Source organism: Bos indicus, chromosome 15 (genome assembly GCF_029378745.1).
Source record: "Bos indicus isolate NIAB-ARS_2022 breed Sahiwal x Tharparkar chromosome 15, NIAB-ARS_B.indTharparkar_mat_pri_1.0, whole genome shotgun sequence".
NCBI classification, from domain to species: Eukaryota; Metazoa; Chordata; class Mammalia; order Artiodactyla; family Bovidae; genus Bos; species Bos indicus.
In genome coordinates, this window is record NC_091774.1 from 22,804,144 (window position 1) to 22,825,721 (window position 21,578).

Below are 21,578 nucleotides of genomic sequence, written 5' to 3' on the forward strand. Positions count from 1 at the left end.
TTGGCATATAATCTAAAGCTTTCCTGACAAAAATGTGTATGTTTTGTATTTTCCCTCTGCTTTTCCAGCCATGCTTCCTAGTTTAAAAGGAAAAAAAACGCGGACTTCCCTGGTGATCCAGTGGTTGGAGAACCACCTTGACGTTTCGATCCTCGGTCCAGGAAGATCCCACATACTGCGGGACAACCAAGTCTCTGGCTACAACTACTGAGGCCATACACTCTAGGACCCATGGTCCACAGCAGAAGAAGCCCCTGAAGTGAGAAGCCAGCGCGCTGCAATGAAGAGTGGCTGCAGCTCTTCGCAGTTAGAGAAAGTCATGTGCAGCAGTGAAGACCTAGCACAGCCATAAATAAATAAATATTAAAAATAGAAAAAATGCAACTATTCTTAGAAGCCAAGTGAAATGCAGTAGAGTCATATTTTCAAGAGTAGCAAAAGAGAACAATCTCTCTTGAGATTTGACGTCTTGAGATTTGACTCAATCTTGCATAGTTTTTTTTTTTTTTACTCCCAGAAAATACCTACTAATCAGTTTTCCCTCTTCTGCAAAAATAAGTAAGCACTTTTATAAGTTGGACTTTAGTATCAGCATTATGTCTGTGAAACAGCTCTCTGGGAGAACCTTAAAAAGGATGTGAAAGCAAAAGAGCTGTCTCTAAGTTAAATTTACATTTTATGATAATTTAGGAATTTTCTGTTCGTGTTTCACTTACGCAGCTGGATTTTGACACTTTTAGGGCTGGGGTCACATGTCAGGTACTTTTGTATTCCCATTCCTCACTCAGAGAAAAGCTGTGGAATGAATGAACAAGCTGGCTTCTGTAGCTTCTCTCTTTTCTTTTACCAGCAAATTAGCAGTGCATGCCTGTGTGGAAGGAGTTTTTAAGCAGAACTCATGCATTGTGCAGCCACTGAATGATCAACAGATGCTCAAAAATACTGTGACATTGTAAATAAATATTTTTTGCAGTGGCAGCTGTTCTGACAAAAAAAAAAAAAAACCCTAGACATTAAAAAAAAGCTAGACGTGATTGCCAAAAAATGCAGAAAAGTAAGATAAGTTGTGCCCAGCAGTTAATTTATAAAAATGACTGAGTGAAAAACACTAGGTCAATGCCATTGTAATAAAAGCTGTCTTAGACATGAAAGGCATGTCATGCCAGACATGGCCACAAGGGGGTGCACCAAAGTCAGTCTGAAGGAAGAGAAAAGTGTTCTTGGCTCAGTCGTGTCTGATTCTTTGTGACCCCATGGACTGTAACCTGCCAGGCTCCTCTCTGTCCATGGAATTCTCCAGGCAAGAATACTAGTGAGGGTAGCCAGCCATTCCCTTCTCAGGGGATCTTCCCCGGCCCAGGGATACGAACCCAAGTCTTTTGCATTGCAGGCAGATTCTTTAGCATCTGAGCCACCGGGGAAGCCTGAAGGAAGAGAGGAGGGGAGGAAAAGCACAGGTCACAGTTTTTGTTATGTTTTCTGTGGAAAAAGCAAGGCAGAGAAAGGCAAACAAATTAGGATATCTGAGTAATTCCAGCGAACTTTGGGGGACAGGGCTGTCCCTGTTGTCTGGTATCTGATCTTGGGAAGATTTAGGGCAGGGGAAATGCTGGCCCTGTGTGTGACTGCTGGCTAAAGGAGGTGGCTGGTGGTGCGGAGTTTGAATTGGTTGGTGTATAGGAAAGCTGGGCTCACCAACCAACATACTGTTTCCTGTCTCAGGAATTAGCAAGCCCTAAAGGGCAGTCCCTTCCCCAGCCAGCAAAGCCCCCAAAGATGTCAAAACCTCATAAGATATAGAACATAAGTATAATTAATGCATAAAATCCAAGAGCTTAAAAGAAATGTTATGACAAGAAGTATATAAATGAGAAATTTTTACCTATACCTGTTAATGTGATACTGCTTTAGGTGTTGTGTTAAATCTGTAAGTTAACTTGAAAAGCAATGCCATCTTCACTACAGTTACTTTTCTTGTCCATGAGTATTTCTCTGTTTCAGGGTTCCTTTATTTCTTTTTATTTCTTTTAATAAGTTTTATAAATTTTCTCTGAGTAGATTTTATTATCTAAGTTATATTATTCCCACTATATTCCTTCTTATTATTATAAATAGGATTAAAAAAGAAGAAAAAAATTTTCTTACTTATATCACTCGTATATTAAAGTGAAAGTATTTTTTGTGGCTGTATGTATTGTCATATATTGCAAATTTGCAGAGTTAATTTATTGGGATGGCCCAAATGTTCATTCAGTTTTTCTCTAAGATATCAAAAACCTAAATGAAACTTTAGGCCAACCCAGTATTATCTTTAATAGATCTTTAGTTTAAAAAACTTTTTGCTATAAAAACTTGAAAATTTATATTAGTACCCATCACCCAGGCTCAACAATTACTGAAATTTTACCTTATTTCTTCTATTTCCCCTCTCCCATACATTCAGGTCCTTCAGTTCCACTTAAGATGCTCAATAAATTTCCTGTAAATTTTTTCTGGCTCCAGCAAAGTTATTCACATATGGAAAGTTTCTGAATCTCTGGAGTACTTTTTTCCTTTCTCGTGTTTTATTGTGCTGTTTTGTTTTTTAATACTTTCCATGCTAACTTTTTGTCTCTGTTCCCAACTTTGAACATAGTGGTATCTATTTAGATTCAGAGTCAACAAAAGAAGGGAGATAATCCTAAAACTGGAGAAGGAAATGGCAGCCCACTCCAGTGTTCTTGCCTGGTGAATCCCATCCCATGGACAAAAGAGCCTGGTGGGCTATAGTCCATGGAGTTGCAAGAGTTGGACACGGCTTAGCAACTAAACCAAACCAACCAGTGAGTGAGGACTGCCTTTTGCTCTGATTTCTGCCCAATGGCATGGCAATGGAATCTTCCTTTAACATCTGTATTTAGAGGGCAGATTGGTATGGCAGCCTCTTTTCTCAGTTTCCAGCAACTTTTCACTTAGTATACTTCCGCTCTGTTGAAGCTGCATCTCTCCCTTACTCCTTTTGCCTGCTGTTCTATGAGTCTCTAGTACATGAGGAATTGTGGTTTTTAAAAAGTGCTGCCAAAGTAAGGTATTTCCCTGTTTCCTCTTCTAACTCTAAATCATGCACAACAAAACAAAAAGCCCCACCTCTAGGTATGAGTATTTTTTCTTTTTCTCTCTAGAATTATTTATTTATTATTGGCTGCACTGGGACTTCGTTGCTGCATGAACATTTTCTCTTGTCGCAATTCACCAGCTTCTCATTGCTGCGGCTTCTCTTGTGGAGCATGCGCTCTGGGTGCTTCAGTTGCTTTGCGGCATGTGGGACCTTCCTAGACAAGGGCTCAAACCGATTCCTCTGCATTGACACTTGGATTCTTAACCACTGGACCACAGGGAAAACCCTGATTTTTTTGTGGGGGAGGTTGGTGGTGGTGTGGAGAATGGTGATCTTTTAAAAAATTTATTTATTTTAGTTGGATAATAATTACTTTACAATATTGTCAAGGTTTTTGCCATACTTCAACATGAATCGGCCACAGGTACATGATAACCCCATTGTGAAACCCCTCCCACCTCCTTCTCTACCTCATCCCTCTGGGTTGTCCCAGACCACCTGCTTTGGGTGCCCTGCTTCATGCATCGAGCTTGCACTGGCCATCTATTTTACATATGGTAATGTACATGTTTCAATGCTATTCTCTCAAATCATCCCACCCTCACCTTCTCCCACAGAGTCCAAAAGTCTGTTCTTTTTTTTTTCCCAGATCAACATCTTACACTTTATAATACACTCACAAATTTTTACACAAATATGTTTACAAGTACAAAAAGGCAAAGAACCTCAGAGAATCGAAGTAACTGTATCATCGACTGCATTCAGTAGAGTTAGTACTGTTGTCCCCCTTCTTCACCTTCTAAATCCAGATTCTGCGTTGGGCCAGATGGGAACTGGGTGTCAGGTCCAGTATTTGTGAATCCACCCCCCATGTGGACTCTGCTTTCAGAAGTTGGAGACTGGGTGTAGTTTTGCACACGTCTGGGTTTCAACAGAGCTGAATTGAGATTCCATCTTGTTCCAGGCCAGATCATCCAGGGGAGAGTCATCCATTGCTGTCTAAGTTTCATTGCTGGTGAAGAATAAGCTCCCCGAAGTTTCGAAGCCACAATTCATTGTCTGTGTTTCGGCACTGTTGAACTGAACTTTGCTTTCCAGGGCAGGCAGGTTTTTAGCAGTGGAGAGTCTGTCAGTCTGGGTCTCTGTGTCAGATGAATCAGTACTCATGGAAAAGCTGGAGTGTTTCAGGATACTTCCCAGTGGCAGATGAGGGCTACTGTCTAAAAAGAAGTTCAGGTCCATCTGTGTCTGCATGTCAAACATTTCAAGGCCTAAGAAGCTAGAATTTCCCTTACAACTGTAGGCCTGGGCAGAAGGGTCTGCAAGGAAGAGATCAATTTGGGTTTCTGTGTCCAGCGATTCCAAGACTGGCTCAGTGGTCATGGTGCTAAGCTCACTCTCTTTGGTTTGTGTATTTGAGGCTGAAAACTCTTCAGTATCAAAATCAACTGCAGGATTCTGGATTGGGCCAGATGGGAGCTGGGTGTCAGGTCCAGTATTTGTGTCAGACAAAAGACTATGATTGTCCACGTCTGACCAGGTAGGTTACTTGACAAGATGTTTTCTAGATCACTTAATAAATCCATGGTTTGGGTTTGATTATCTGTCACGTTCTCTGACGAAAGCATACTATTCGGGGCACTGAAATTTGGTGCGGATTTCTCAATATCTTGAGATAAAGTTTTAGGGTGGTTCTGAGGTAACAAGTCATGAGTTACAGTCTCTGCTACTAAGCTACTGCTTATAATAGTGTCTGTAGACACACCATATGATGAATGGACACTCTCAAAAATGTCTCCACACATTACAGCATGGTCCATCTGTACTCGGTCATCTGCTGGACTTCGCATTCCACTGCTCTGAGTTTCTCAGGAGATCCCACCTGGCTGGAAACTGGCATCTATAAACGCATCAGTCTGAGCAGTGATAGATGAGGTTACCTTAGAACTGGGCAAAAAAGTCTGACTTTGAACACTAATGTCAAATCAGTTTGTGAACAGGACGACACAGAGGAGTCAGGGCTGGCCCACTGTGCAGATGGCATGAATTGTGGTGTGGTGCAGGACAGGTCTGTCTGTACATTGGTCAAAGAAATGCTGTTCTTCTGACATGTGTTCCCAAGTTCTTGTAATGGGCTATGCATGCATGCATCGCTTCAGTCGTGTCCGACTCTGTGCGACCCCATGGACAGCAGCCCACCAGGCTCCCCTGTCCATGGGATTCCCCAGGCAAGAATACTGGATTGGGTTGCCACTTCCTTCTTCAGTAATGGGCTAAATGGACTTTTACCCAAGTTGACTTGAACACCTGTGCTAATCGGCTTAACAGCAACAGGATTTACAACTTTTGAAAGAGGGAGGCTCTCCTTGAGAGAGCAGGCCTCCAAATCTAGGCTGAGGGTCAGGGTTCCAATGGACAAGGGCAGTAAGTGTATGGCACCAGGAGCGGAGCCCTGATGGTCGACCACCAACACCACAGACTGGGCCGAGGAGTCGGCTGTAGGCACAAAGACAGGCACAGAGAAAACTGCATGATGGGGAGTTTAACCAAAGCCACCTTGGGCTTTGGTAAAAGCAACTGCTGAGGGTACCTTGGAGCTGCTGCAAGAGTCTGTTGTTTGGCATTAGAGCTGCGAGAGTCTTCAGAGGAAGCCACCAGCTTTATTTCCAAAGTTTCTAGTTCTGGAACGTCTGGTTGTGGAATTGGTTGGTTGCTCAGTGATTCAGCGGTCTTCCTGGACAGCTCCAGCTGCACAGGCAGTTTTCCATCTTCCTTTTCTTACTAGGTGGATCCCCGTGTTCTGCAGGGATCTCATGGCCAGTTCGGTAGCTGGCATAGTGACGGCCACACGTGCACTGGAAGGTCTTGCCACAATCCTCTGCATGTCTTTTCAAGTCCCACTTGGTGCCGTATGAATTGCTGCACTTACTACATTTATGCTTCTTTTAGCATGCACTTTCATACAGTGCTGTTTTGCAAGAGAAAATTGAGAAAATAGTCTGTCAGGGCCTCTAGGGCATCCTTCAATTGGACAACAGTAGAATTTAGGTACAGTTTTCAAATCTTTTCTTATTGTTGGATTTACTGCGCCATCATGCAGAGTACATCGCTAGAAATGCTGGGCTGGATGAATCACAAGTTGGAATCAAGATTGCTGAGAGAAACATCAACAACCCAAGATATGCAGATGATACCACTTTAGTGGCAGAAAGTTAAGAGGAACTTAAGAGTCTCTTGATAATGGTGAAAGAGGAGAGTGAAAAAGCTGGCTTAAAACTCAACATTCAAAAAATGAAGATCATGGCATCCAGTCCCATCACATCATGGCAAATAGATAGGAAACAATGGAAACAGTGTCAGATTTCATTTTCTTGGGCTCCAGAATCACTGCAGATGGTGACTGCAGCCACAAAATTAAAAGACATTTGCTCGTTGGAAGAATAACTAGGACAAACCTAAATAGTGTATTGAAAAGCAGAGACATCACTTTGCTGACAAAGGTCCGTCTAGTCAAAGCTGTTGTTTTTCCAGCCGTCATGTATGGATGTGAGAGTTGGTCCATAAAGAAGGCTGAGCACTGAAGAATTGATGCTTTTGAACTGAGGTGTTGGAGAAGACTCTTGAGAGTCCCTTGCACACAAGGAGATCAAACCAATCAATCCAAAAGGAAATCAATCCTGAATATTCATTGGAAGGGCTGGTGCTGAAGCTGAAGTTCCAGTACTTCAGCCATCTGATGCGAAGAGCCAACTAATTGGAAAAGACCTTGATGCTGGGAAAGATTGAGGGCTAGAGAAGAAGGGGGTGACATAGGATGAGATGGTTGAATGGCATCACTGACTCAATGGACATGAGTTTGAGCAAACTCAGGGAGATAGCGAAGGACAGTGAAGCCTGGAGTGCGGCAGTTCATGGGACTGCAAAAAGTCAGAGACAACAAAGCGACTGAACAACAATTGTATACTATCAAACCAGTCCTGAGAAGTATTGATAAACGGTATCTTTTGCTTAACGGATGCTTCACAAGGTTTGGAGAAATATAGCTCCTGATAGCAGTTCCACAAAAAACAACAATATAAAATGTTAAAAAGGGCTTGCGAGAATGGTTCAGGCCAACAAAGTTAAGAGAGCCCTCGTCAGACTGGCCGCTTCCTTTGTGCTTAGATGTAATGTCTGCCTTAGTAATCAGTGAGGGGATGATCTGAAGGTGGGTGATGGCTGTTACATATGAGCTGCAGGCGGTGGCTCTTGACCGGGTGCATGTGGAGCGCGGGGCTGCTGGGCAGGATCTTGCCGCAGCCGCGCACCGTGCACTGCCCGGGACGGCTCGCCACCGACGGCTGAATGAGCTCCCGGGCGGGCGGCACCGACCCCGCGGGCTGCTGCCTCGCTGCCGTGGGTCGCGGCCGGCTGCCTCTCAGCCTCCCGGGGGCACCCCACGGGCCGGAGGCGGCGGCGGCGGCGGCTCCCCTCGCGGCCGCCCGGACGGCCGGGGCGCCGGAGGCGAGAGCAGTGGGGTCCGCCGCCGCCCCAGTGGCTGCCGTGGCTCTCGCACCGCGGCCGGATCAGGCTCCAAAGGTCTGTTCTTTATGTCTGTGTCTCCTTGGCTGCTGGATCTTTGAGAGAGAAACTGCACAAGAAATAAGAAGACTGCTCCTTCTAAAGGAAGAAAGGAATATTTTTTGCTAAGGGACTTAACATTAGCTTATCTAAATCTTTCCTGACCTATCTCAATATCTTCCAAATATAAAGATTAAAAGGAAAAAGCAACGCTGCACTTAAAAATAAACCAGGATATTATAAATAGAGAAGGAAGAGGCACTGTCCTTTGTCCACCAGCTGTCCTGCTTGCGGTCTACATAGTCTTCCACTAAGCAGATGGATGTGGCCGATGGCTGATAATGAATTGTGTCTCCTGAACAATGACTCAATCCTGTGGTGCCTCTGCCAAGTTTATGAGCAGGGCACCTCCTTCTCGTTCCCAAACTATGACTATTACTCATTCTCCCTCAAGGCTGTTAGAGCAAAATTAGAGGCTTATTTGTCGTTGATTTATTTTTTTCCCTATGACTTAGAAGCTTAGGGAATTCAGTAACTTTTTATTTATCGTCTTTGTCTTGCCTAATACATTTAATAATTCAAAATATTCTTTTGGCCGGATCGGGGCCTAACCACTACTGATTATCTCTGACTCAGTGTACATTTTCTCCCAGCTATGCTCGACATCTCACTTAAACACAGTCAGTCTGACCTCTATCTTTTCCTAAGTTGATCCTGACAATATTCTCTTAAAATTTGTCACCCATTGACTGACCCACAGTTTTGTTTTTCCTTATTCATACCCTTCAAGGTAAAAGAAATGTGAACAGAAAATTGTAAACAATCTCCTTTGAGGACATTGCCCAGTTTCCTATTAGGTACAGAGCAAGTTTCCTGACTTGGAAGACCCATGATGTGGAGGTTTGAAGTTCTAGTTTTAGGGTTTCCCTTCTCTCTCTTAACATCAGTTCATTCTTATTTATTATTGTTGTTCAGTCACTAAGTCCTGTCCGACTCTGCGACCCTATCAACTGCAGCATGCCAGGCTCCTCTGTCTTTCGCTGTCTCTTGGAATTTGCTCAAATTCATGTCTACTGAGTCGGTGATGCCATCCCACCATCTTCTGTCATCCCCTTCTCCTCCTGCCTTCAATCTTTCCCAGCATTAGGGTCTTTTCCAATGATTCAGCTCTTTGCATCAGGTGGCCAGGGATTTGAAGCCTCAGCGCCAGTCCTTCCAATGAATATTCAGGGTTGATTTCCTTTTGGATCACTTTTATATTTTTTGTCATTAAATTGCTTTTAGGGACTTCCCTGGGGGTCCTGTGGTTAAGAATCCACCTTCCAATGCAAGGTCATGGGTTCGATCCCTGGAGGGGAAACTAAGATCCCACATGCCGCGGAGGAGCTAAAGCCCAGGCACCACAGCTTGAGAGCTGGAGTGCTGCAACTAGATAAGCCCTCTCACTGCAACTCCTGAGACCCCGTACTCTGAAGCCTGCAACTCACAGCTAGGGAGCCTGCATACCACAACAGGGACACAGTGCAGCCAAGAAAAAAAGGCTTTTAAAACCTAATGTCCTGTACTTCTTATCTCTTAAATGTTATCTCAAAACATTAATTGGCGTTATTACATTAATTTTGCTTTTATATATGTACATCTTCCCTTGCTTCCCAGTGTTTGCCTTCACACTTCATTGCTCCTACTGTGAAGATGGGCACATTAGGCTATTGTAGCTTAATGATTGCAAGTCCTTATTCATAGTCACCGTTCCGTTTAGACAGTGCCTTGCAATTTGCAGAGAGATTTCACACAAATCATTATTATTCACTTGCTTGTATGTAAAAAAATATGTCAGTGTCTACTGTGTACCAGGTACTGCGCTGGGCCCTGAGATTATAAAGACCAAAGAGACACAGCTCCTGATCTCCAGCAGCTCACAGGCTAAACTGGGACACCCGTAACACAATAGACAGGATACTGTAGTCAAAAGTAAACTTCTGGTAATGGTTTGGTTTTTAAATAGATCTTTTTAAAACTGAGAAGTGGATATATTGACTAATGGACACTTGGCACTTTTCCAATTTGACAGTTTTATTGTGTGTATGTGTGTGCATGACAACTGAATAAATTGGCATTTTAGCTTATAAATTAGTCTCTTAAGAGCACTTAAGAGAAAACTTAAACTTGACCTCTACTGGATAACTGGACAGCTATAAGGACCTGATCCTTGAATGTGAAGCCTATAATCTGTGACCCTTGGTGATCTATCAAGGCTTACACAAACAGGGGAGCCCAGTCTGGGCAGTCTCCTGTTCCTGCTTTACTTCTCAACATTGGCCAATAAACAAAGGATTCCTGTAAAAGGTAAAACTGTCTTCTTCTTTGCTGGCACTTGTGCTGTAACTCACACATAAGGAGTCGAGCCTTTTCCCGTGCTGCTTTGTCACAATGGCATCCTTCAAAGTGGAAATGGATTCTGATGGCGTAAGTGTTATTTCCTGGGCAATAAACATCTTGAATAGAGAAGTGAGTCAGCAGAGCCCATGAAACTGATGAACAAAGATTAGTCACAAGGGCAGTGGAGCTGCTTCATCTGAATATAACTTTCTCTGCAGATCCCCTTGAAACTGGATGGAAGTCCCCACACCTCTTGCTCAATTCAGCAGCTGCGAGGCAGAGCTAACGAAGAAGTAATCTGAAAATACCGCAGTGATAGCTGTAGCTATTTGGATAATCAGTAGTTAATCCATTTTAATTTGAACTTTTTCTTTATAAGCTTTTAAAATTATGAATTATTAGGAATATTGTAATATCCATTTATGGGCTTCCCAGGTGGTGCTAGTGGTTAAAAAAAAAAACCCTCCTTGCCAATGCAGGAAATGTTTAAGAGAAGCAGGTTTGATCCTTGGGTCAGGAAGAGCCCCTGGAGGAGGGCCTGGCAACCCATTCCAGTATTCTTGCCTGGAGAATTTCATGAGGAGCCTGGCAGGCTCCAGTCCCTGGGGCTGCAAAGAGTTTGACACAACTGAGTGCCTGAGCAGAGAGCATCCAATTATAAGGAGAGATGATTAAGAAAATGACTCAGAACCATAGCAAAAACTGAATGCTGTTTCGTTCTAACTTGGGAGTGCTTTGGAATGAAGCAGTCCTGTGCTCTCAGAAAAAATATGAGGATCTGGTAAGATTTGGCGTGACTGCTTTGAACGTCAGTAGGACTAGTTTGGAATCTGATTACCTCTCTCAAGCTCTCAGAAAAGTTAAAAGCTACCTTATTTCTTTTCTTCATTGCAAAGGAAGAGTCAGCTTTAATTTCAAACCTGAATTTTTGCACTGGGGACACAGAAATGTTATTTCTCAAGTTCTAAGGGCAGAAATTTGAGATTTTCTGCAGCTTCTTGACTCTAATGGAGGCAGTTAACCACTTACAGCAGAAATTACCCAAAGAAATCACTTGACTGGCCTTCCCTGACTATGGAATTGTGACTTCTTTCTTCATTGCTCAAGGGAGAGAGTTTATAACAACATCTTCCCTCCCCTCTTGCAATTTCCTTAGTGTGCCTGGTTCTGGGGTCGGGGGTGGGGGGTGGAAAATTTATATGTGGAACTCAGGATAAGCACCAAGAGTCCAAACTTTGCCCCAGCGTTCAAGGTTAGGGAGTGCAGTGGGAAGGAAACGGCATGGCTGACTTTAAGACTTGGTGGCAGCTAAGGCCCAAATTTCCAGTTCCCTGCTATAAAATAACCGTGATGGCTGGAGACGGAACTAGTGTGCTGGCCTCAGTGCTGGTGGAGTGAGGAGGTGAAATTGATGAGGCCAGTCCTGGAAACTGGCCTCATCAATTTTTTCTGGGGTCAGGTTTGCCTCCCGGGAAGTAGTTGCCGCAAAACAGCTGTCATCTGGCGAACCTCTGAGTGAACTGCACACGGAGGCAGGAGCTCGCCCTCTCTCTAGGAACTCCAGTCTAGACTGCAGTGGCGGATGGAAAGTCCCGCAGACCTTCCTCGCGGCATCGGTATGACTAGCTCCCAGAGGAACCCTTCCAGAGTCAGCTGATCTGCTGGTGACAGAGGAAGCCTCCAGCTGCTAATGTCGAGAGAGTTTCCGTCTCTCCTTCCCTCTCTTCGTACACTATCTTTGCACAGGGTTCCTGAACCCTTATGGGAAGCAGAAGGCATTGGGGAGACTGAATTAGACTTGCATTTGGGAGGGTGAGGATTGGATTTTAAGGGGAGGGCATTGTTCACTCCAACTGTGCAGTTAGATAGGATTTACACATATAAGGACAAATAAACATTTTAAATGGTGCCTCATTCTCCTTGTGAAAAATACGGGCAGATGTCCCTCCTCCCTTTTCTTAGAGCATTTACTTTAGAAAACTGGTTAAGTTCTTTCTCTGTCTCTCTGAAATATATGCAAACACTTTTAAAAGTTACATAAGTCTTTTGCCACGTTTATGACCCAGGGGTGTCTTTCTCAAGGGCTTGGGGCCATGCCTTTGAAATGTAAACATCCACGTTTTCATTTCCCTATTCCAGTTTCTATTTCCAGTAAGAACCTGACTTCTGTGGGCATCTCCCTCCCAGTTGCAAAAATACCTCCTGTCATAAAGATAGAGGTTGCTTTTTCTTTATATAAAACCAATTAGCTAATATAGATGGTCACCTCAATTATCAGGTGAATTGAAGACGAACTATGTGTAGCAAAGGGTGCTCTCTTTGAGTCCTCTTACTAAAGACTGGTTATTGCTTATCTTTTTAAAATCATTAACACTATTGCTTATCCTGAGAACATGTATGTGATGGTGAGATTTCTTTCTGTCTTCATAATCTTTTAGCAGATTCCCTAGGGTGTGCATCACATTTTTGTTTAATGCTTATTCAATAGTGAAAATATTTTCTTTTTCTCCCTTTGTGGAGAGGTTTTCTGGGTTGTGAGAAAATTTTGTTTTAATTATACTTTGGCAACATATACTAATGCCACAACTCAAAGGAACAACAGATGTGAAGAAAGAAAAATTTACATCTTCTGGACTCTCCCCTCCAGAAGGACTGACTTCTAATTAATTCATCTCAGACTTTACAAGAGAGCTGCTGCCTTATCTTTCTTTCCCACTTTGTCTCTTCTTTTCCCCCTCAATTTTTTTTCACTTTCTTATTTTGCCTGTCTCTCTTTTATCCTGTTAAAAGATTAACTTGCAGCATAAGGTAAAATTGGGACTTCCCTGGTAGTCCAGGGGTTAAGAATCTGCCTTCCACTGCGGGTCTGATCGCTGGTGGGGCAACTAAAAGCCCATGCATTAGAATCATAGCCTGCACACTCTAGAGCTGGTACCACAGCTAGACAGAAGCCCAAACGCTGCAGTGAAAGACCCCTCATGCCTCAGTGAAAATCCTACATGCTTCAGCTAAGACCTGACGCACATAAATAAATAACTAAATATTGAATGGCTCCTACAGATACAAAAATGAATACATATTAAAAACTTTATCCTCTTCATTAATCAGTGAGGGAACCAGAAAGAGGTAGCAACTGGCTCAAAGGACAGACCATTTTTATTTAAAAAAAATTTTTTTTTCACTTTTTATTTTGTATTGGGGTATAGTTGATTAACAATGTTGTGGTAGTTTCAGGTAAAGAGCAAAGGGACTCAGCCATACATAGACATGTACCCATTCTCCCTCAAACTCCCCTCCCAACCAGGCTGCCGCATAACATTGAGCAGAGTCCCATGTGCTATGTGGTAGGTCCTTTCCGGTTATCCATTTTAAATATAGCAGCGTATACATGCCCATCCCAAACTCCCAAACTATCCCTACCCTTCATTTTCCTCCACCCCTACGGACAACCATAGGCCATTTTTAGATCAAGAATGTTGAAATAAATGTACAAATGGTAGCAAAGTTGTTTTTCTGGAAGGGAGGAGGGAAGTAAATTGCTCTTCCACTGGACAAGACAGAATATGCATGTTCAAAGACAAGAATTATTTTGTGTTGCTATCAGTATGTACAGCTTACAAAGTGGCAAAATAGCTCCCATAGAACTGGAATCATATACCTAGCGGTCTCCTTAAGGCAATGCAGTTTGATATGGAAACAAGCTAAGTGTCCATCAGGGGATGAATGGATAAAAAAGATGTGGTATATATGTTACAATGGGAAATTATTTGGCCATTAAAAAGAATGAAATCTTGCATTTGGGGCCACATGGATGGACCTTGATGGCATTATGCTAAATTAAATAAGTCAGACAGGGAAAGACAAATACTGTATGACCTCTTTATATGTGGAGTCTAAAAACAAACAATAAGAAAATCCAAGTTCATAGATACAGGGAAAAGATTGGCGGTTGCCAGAGATGGGGGTGGTGTGGGCAAAATAGGGGAAGGGGGTCAGAAGGTACAAATGTCAAGTTATAAGCGAAATAAGTCATGGGGTATAATGTATAGCACAGCAACTGTAGTTAATAACACCGTATCACATATTTGGAAGTTGCTAAGAGAAATCTTAAACGTTCTCACCACAGGAAAAAAATTCTGTAACTATGTGTGGTGACAGATGTTATCTAGCTTTATTGTGTGATCATTTCTCAATATATACGAGTAGTGAATCATTGTATTTTATATCCGAAACTAATATAATGTTGTATATCAATTAAGCCTCAATAAAACAAGACAGTGCAGTTTTCTACTAAATACAGTTTTTCCCCTATGGTCTTATTCTTCTTACCGTAAGAAAATTAAACAAAGCCCATGTGATGACATTTTTGAGAAGCTGGCAGTATGTAATAATTGTTTCCTCTTTTTCTCTACCAAAACAAGTATTTTACTTTAAGTCTAATTAAAAATCATCTATTCCAGGAAGAGTTCTCTGATTAATCTTACCTAACTGGACTTCCCTGTTTCTGCCATCATCATTGGTAAACATTTTTGAGTGTGTGTTTAGTGAACTATTGCTGCATCTGACGCTTACTGTCAGCGTAAATAACTGAAACTCTGTAAGAGCACGAATAACAGCAATAGTTATTTATTGAGATTACCATTAAGGTAAAAAAAAGTGAAGCAATTGCTTTTCTTCAGTTTCAAGAAATAGCCTGCCTAATTAAAACAAACAAGCATAACCATTTTAAAAGCTAAAGGTACTAAATTAATGAATGATATTGGCTTATTTAGATCCAGTTTATATTGTTTTGTTTCTTTGCTTTTAACATTCTTCAACTATATATATTTCTCGTAGAGACAGGTTTCTTAAAAGCAGGTTCTGTGTCTAGTTCCTCTTTGTATTCCAAGCACCGAGTGCAATGCACATTGTGGTGCTTATCAATATCCCCCAAATGACTAATTCCCTGACTACGTTTCTTGAGGGCAGAGATCTCACCTGCTTGTTTCTCTGGCATGCTCAGTGGAGGCTGGCTTGCGTTGCCCTACTAATCTCAGTTAATCTCTTTATTTAAAAATTTTTTTCTTCTCTTCTTGGGGCCATGGGATGTCCAATAAATAATGTAGTGGTTTATGGGAACAGGTGTGATGACCTCTCAGCTACTTCCGGCTGAATGGGGGCAAAGTCAATTTTTTAGTATTAGAGGAGAGAATGTCATAGATTTTCATTTTAAAGAATTCTTGAGTCCAGGCTTAGCCTTAGTATTCTGTATTATGAAAACAGAACCTCAATCTTTGATTGCTTTGTCATAGCACTTGGGTAAACATTTGAAAATTAATACAAATAGCATAAGGACAGGGAACTCTGCAACGTTACATGGCAGCCTAAATGGGAGGGGAGTTTAGGGGAGAATTGATACCAGTATATGTATGGTTGAGTCCCTTTGCTATCCACCTGGCATTGTTAATCAGCTGTACTCCAACAGAAAATAAAAAGTTGTTTTTTTTTTTTTTTTTAAAGACAAGCTACAGGGAAGTATTGTACTATATGGGGAATATAGCCAATATTTTGTAACAACTGAGAATGGAACATGACTTTTAAAAATTATATAAAAATAAAAATATTTAAAAAGGAGAATTAGTAGATATACTACAATGAGGATAATGATGAAAATTTACCATTGTAATATTCCTTGAAAGAAACCTCCTATTCCAGGTGGCAACCAGGAAAATAAATTCTTGAGTGGGTTCTCTTTACGTACATTTTGTAACCAAGTGGTCTTTTGAATTATTCTATTTACTTGGGTTCCTACAGGGGTATTAATATATACATAACAGAAACTATTGGCTACTATACATATGTCTTTTTGTTTCATCATTTTTTTTCTTTTGCTAAAATATAATTTAAAGCAATTTTATCATATAGTATTATTCTGGTAAAAAGAAAAAAGAATCTAGTGCCTTCTGCTGGAAGACTACTGCTTGAACTATCTCATTTGTTTTACCATTCCTAAAGAGTTTCACAGTTGTTATAAGACCTTGAGACCATAAGGATGCATTTGGCAGCTGTTTGAAGGTACTGTTTTGAAAGTGGGTTGTGGTATCCTTGAGTCTGGTACAGTTCAGAAAATTCAGTTTCTCAGTAATACAGTAAAGTATCTGAAACAATGTCCATAATAGCCACTCAGCTCTATTTTGGATGCCTGGACCACAATTATTCCTTTTTGATTTTAAAAAATACATTTTTTCTTCGATGGTTAAAGCAAATGTACAATGCATGTTTAATAGGCCACAAAACATGCTGCCTGGTGAGCATAAATGTTAAGTTAAATGATGTATAAGCCAAAATGACTTACCCATATCTCAATATGTGAAAATTTCCTCTACCATTTCTCCTTTTGATTGCAAATCTTTCAATGGGGAGCACTAATAATCAAAGTAATTGTCCCTCAATGCCAGAGTGGTTGTTACCTGCTTTGGGTCCATAATGTCTCTTGGTGTTAAGCCTTGTTTTTTGTTTATAAACATTTGCCTAGTCACCTATGTTGGGGAAAATTAATCCAGACAGTGAACAAACACAGAGGTATGCTAATGGGGAAACATTTTATAGGCTATATGTTTTATCAGTTACCAAATTGTGACACAAACACTGTACATATGCTTCTAACACTAGACTTTAAGTAAGCAGTGATACATGTCATAAGTAGTCATAGCCTGTAAAAACTTCACTAGAGAGTTTTTTCCCATCTTGAACATTGGATAAAAAATTTGGTTAGAAGTAACAGTGCCTTAAGAACTATGGACAGAGGTTCATGACATTGTACAGGAGGTGGTGATCAAGACCATCCCCAAGAAAAAAAATGCAAAAAGGCAAAATGGTTGTCTGAGGAGGCTTTATAAATAGCTGAGAAAAGAAGAGAAGCTAAAGGCAAAGGAGAAAAGGAAAGCTATACCCATCTGAATGCAGAGTTCCAAAGAATATCAAGGAGAAGTAATAAAGCCTTCCTCAGTACTCTTGCCTGGAAAATTTCATGGACGGAGGAGCCTGGTGGGTTACAGTCCATGGGGTCACAAAGAGTTGGACAGGACTGAGCTACTTTACTTTCAGTTTTCACTCTCATGCATTGGAGAAGGAAATGGCAACCCACTCCAGTGTTCTTGCCTGGAGAATCCCAGGGACAGAGGAGCCTGGTGGGCTGTTGTCTATGGGGTCGCACAGGATTGGACACGACTGCAGCAACTTAGCAGCAGCAGCAGCAGTGGTCATTGCAAAGAAATAGAGGAAAACAATGGAATGGGAAAGACTAGAGATCTCTTCAAGAAAATTAGAGCTATCAAGTGAATATTTCATACAAAGATGGGCACAATAACAGACAGAAACAGTATAGACCTAATGGAAGCAGAATATATTAAAAAGAGGTGGCAAGAATACACAGAACTGTACAAAAAAGATTTTTATGACCCAGATAACCATGATGGTGTGATCACTCACCTAGACACAAAAAGGCGAAATGGAAGACATCCTGGAATGTGAAGTCAAGTGGGCCTTAGGAAGCATCACTATGAACAAAGCTAGTGGAGGTGATGGAATTCCAGCTGAGCTATTTCAAATCCTAAAAGATGATGCTGTGAAAGTGCTGCACTCAATATGTCAGCAAATTTGGAAAACTCAGCAGTGGCCACAGGACTGGAAAATGTCAGTTTTCATTCCACTCTTGAAGAAAGGCAATGCCAAAGAATGTTCAAGCTATCGCACAATTTCACTCATTTCACACGCTAGCAAAGTAATGCTCAAAATTCTCCAAGCCAGGCTTCAACAGTACGTGAAACATGAACTTTCAGATGTTCAAGCTTGATTTAGAAAAGTCAGAGGAGCCAGAGATCAAATTGCCAACATCTGTTGGATCATAGAAAAAGCAAGAGAATTCCAGAAAAACATGTACTTCTGCTTTATTGACTATGCCAAAGCCTTTGACTGTATGCATCACAACAAACTGTGGAAAACTCTGAAAGAGATGAGACTACCAGACAAACTTACCTGCCTCCTGAGAAACTGTATGCAGGTCAAGAAGCAACAGTTAGAACTGGACGTGGAACAACATACTGGTTCCAAACTGGAAAAGGAGTACTTCAAGGCTATATATTGTCATCCTGCTTTTTTTTAACTTATATGCAGATTACATCATGCAAAATGCCTGGCTGGATGTTGCCCAAGCTGAAATCAAGATTGCCGGGAGAAATATCAATAACCTCAGATAAGCAGATGATACCACTCTTAAGACAGAAAGCGAAGAGGAACACAAGAGCCTCTTGATGAAAGTGAAAGAGGAGAGTGAAAAAGCTGGCTTAAAACTCAACATTCAAAAAACAAAGATCATGGCATCTGGTCCCATCATTTCATGGCAAATAGATGGGGAAACAATAGAAACAGTGACAGACTTTATTTTCTTGGGCTCCAAAATCACTGCAGATGGTGACAGCAGCCATGAAACTAAAAGATGCTTGCTCCTTGGAAGAAAGCTATGACCAACCTAGATAGCATATTAAAAAGTAGAGACATTACTTTGCCAACAAAGGTCCGTCTAGTCAAAGCTATGGCTGTGGTTTTTCCTGTAGTCATGTATGGATGTGAGAGTTGTACCATAAAGAAAGCTGAATGCCTAAAAATTGATGCTTTTGAACTGTGGTGTTGGAGAAGACTCTTGAGAGTCCCTTGGACTGCAAGGAGATCAAACCAATCAATTCTAAAGGAAATCAGTCCTGAATATTCATTGGAAGGATGGATGCTGAAGCTGAAGCTTCAATACTTTGGCCACCTGATGTGAAGAACTGACTCATTGGAAAAGGCCATGATGCTGGGAAAGATTAAAGGTGGGAGGAGAAGGGGATGACAGAGGATGAGATAGTTGAATGGCATCACTGACTCAATGGACATGAGTTTGAGCAACCTCCAGGAGTTGGTGATGGACAGGGAAGTCTGGTGTGATGCAGTCCATGGGGTCGCAAAGAGTTGGACACGCTCAGCCATGTCCAACTCTTTGCGACTGAACTGAACTGAGTACAATAACTTTCCACTTTGATAAGGAGATAAAAATTTGGTAAACAATTCAGTTGAATTAGTAGGATAGGTCTTACAGGCCTGATCTGGATTCTTGGGCCAGCTGCCTACCATTGCTCTCATCTTCTTGTCCTGATTTGGGTGTAGTTTGAGGTCAGCAGTTCTTCAACAGACCAGTCTAGTTTAGAAGCCCTTCTTAAGTGGGAAATATGAGTTCAAGAGTCAGTTCTCCTCAGCTTCATTGTGTATGAGTTAGAGTACCTGACAAGAGTCTTTTCATCTAGGTTGGAGACAGAGTCTTTTAAATTACGTTTGTTTTCTAGTACGCATGATCCCCTGGTTGCAAGTCCTGGGGCATCTGACCTTTATCCAAAGATTACTGTGATCAGCCTCAGAAATATGCTTAGAACATCATTTTAATATTAAAAATTCAGTTAAACTTTACAGTGATGTGGTATAGCAACAAAAAATCATCTTGGACATAGACAATAGATAAAAAAACCTTAATATATGTGAAACTTCAGCATCAACAAAAGTATATTATTGAAATATAACTTTTCTGTTTGAGTCATCCTCATTTTTAACAAGTCTAGCCAAATTAAGACTTATTTGTTTGCAAAATAACTCTGGTTGCAATAAAGTTGGCCTGATAAGGCTGCTGGTAACTTAAGAGTTTCCAATTTCTGGAGGGATCAGGTAAAGAGAAAAGATAAATATTTCAATTCTATTTACAAAAGTATAATTTATCAAGTTTCTATAAACCATAATTAGCTTGAGGGGAAAGGTTTCTTCATATCTGATAACACAATAAAAACTCATAATATTTCAGATAAAAATCATAAAAATTATAACTATATTCATCAGTTTACACAGTCCTATGTAACTAATCCTTGATTTTAATCTTTTTTTTTAACAGTAACACAAAACCATTATTGTTTCCATTAGAATTATTTAATTTCTCACCCAGATCTGAAAGTTATCAGAAATCTGTATATGTTAGAAAGCCCTTTCTAGGAATCTTGAAGATGAAGCATTTTCTTTTGCAAAGGCATTGGAGTGAAGCAATAACTAGTTATGAATGATAAAAGACTTAAAAGACATGTTTAAAGATCGAATTACAGTTCAATTGATAAATTTTAACCAAGTTGCTGAGACATGCAACATTTTGAGATAAATAAAATTATGACTGATAACATTATTCCAGGACATATTCAAATTTTAGAAATTTTATATAATTTCTAGAACTTCTATATTAATGACATTTACTCATACAACAAAACCTAAGAATGTTTGTCACCACACATTTGACATTGCTTCCCACGGAAATTAACATACTAAATAATCCCAATTAATTAAATGTTTCTCTCTCTCTCTGTGATACTTCAGTGGCCCTGTGAAGCAACCCAGAGTTAACCAGAGGTCAAAATAATTTAAGAATTTGGTTTGAGGAAGTTTGCAAAAAAAAACCCAAAAAACAAACCCCCCAAAACTGGTCAAATATGATCATAGGTCACAGTGAGACAGTACTTAGTCACTTAATCATAAAGTGACAGTAAAAGATTTTAAAGGTAAATACCAGCATTACCTGATTGTCAAATTTATGAACATATTCTATAACCTCTAAATATATACATTTTTCCCCTCAGTGTAGTACAAAACATGTGTCTAATAAACCCAAACATCTTTAGTATTTTAATAACAATACAAAAGAATGTAAACTTAGGCTTGCCTAGCAATCAGTGTTATAGTCTTTTATCTTAATTTAAAATTATATATACCGTCAATGAATTTTCATCATTTAACTTAATTTAGCAAAACTGTAAAGTTTCAAGTTACCAAAAAACTGGAAAAACTAAGCCATAATTATTTCTAAAGTTTGCTAAAAAGCTTTTCTCTTGTTTACATTTAATTTTTTGTCATAAATTGCCAACATCCGCTGGGTCATGGAAAAGCAATAGAGTTCCAGAAAAACATCTATTTCTGCTTTATTGACTATGCCAAAGCCTTTGACTGTATGGATCACAAGAAACTGTGGAAAATTCTGGAAGAGATGGGAATACCAGAACACCTGATCTGCCTCTTGAGAAATTTGTATGTAGGTCAGGAAGCAACAGTTAGAACTGGACATGGAACAACAGACTGGTTCCAAATAGGAAAAGGAGTATGTCAAGGCTGTATATTGTCACCCTGCTTATTTAACTTAACGCTGGATTGGAAGAAGCACAAGCTGGAATCAAGATTGCCAGGAGAAATATCAATAACCTCAGATATGCAGATGACACCACCCTTATGGCAGAAAGTGAAGAGGAACTCAAAAGCCTCTTGATGAAAGTGAAAGAGGAGAGTGAAAAAGTTGGCTTAAAGCTCAACATTCAGAAAACGAAGATCATGGCATCCGGTCCCATCACTTCATGGGAAATAGATGGGGAAACAGTGGAAACAGTGTCAGACTTTATTTTTCTGGGCTCCAAAATCACTGCAGATGGTGACTGCAGCCATGAAATTA

The 21,578-nt window shown here is 40.7% G+C and overlaps 1 pseudogene; it reads right to left on the reverse strand.

Annotated features, from left to right (window-relative positions):
- Window positions 1–3,747: 3,747 nt before the first annotated feature.
- On the reverse strand, window positions 3,748–11,650 carry LOC109568792 (ATM interactor-like; annotated as a pseudogene).
- Between the last annotated feature and the right edge of the window lie 9,928 nt (window positions 11,651–21,578).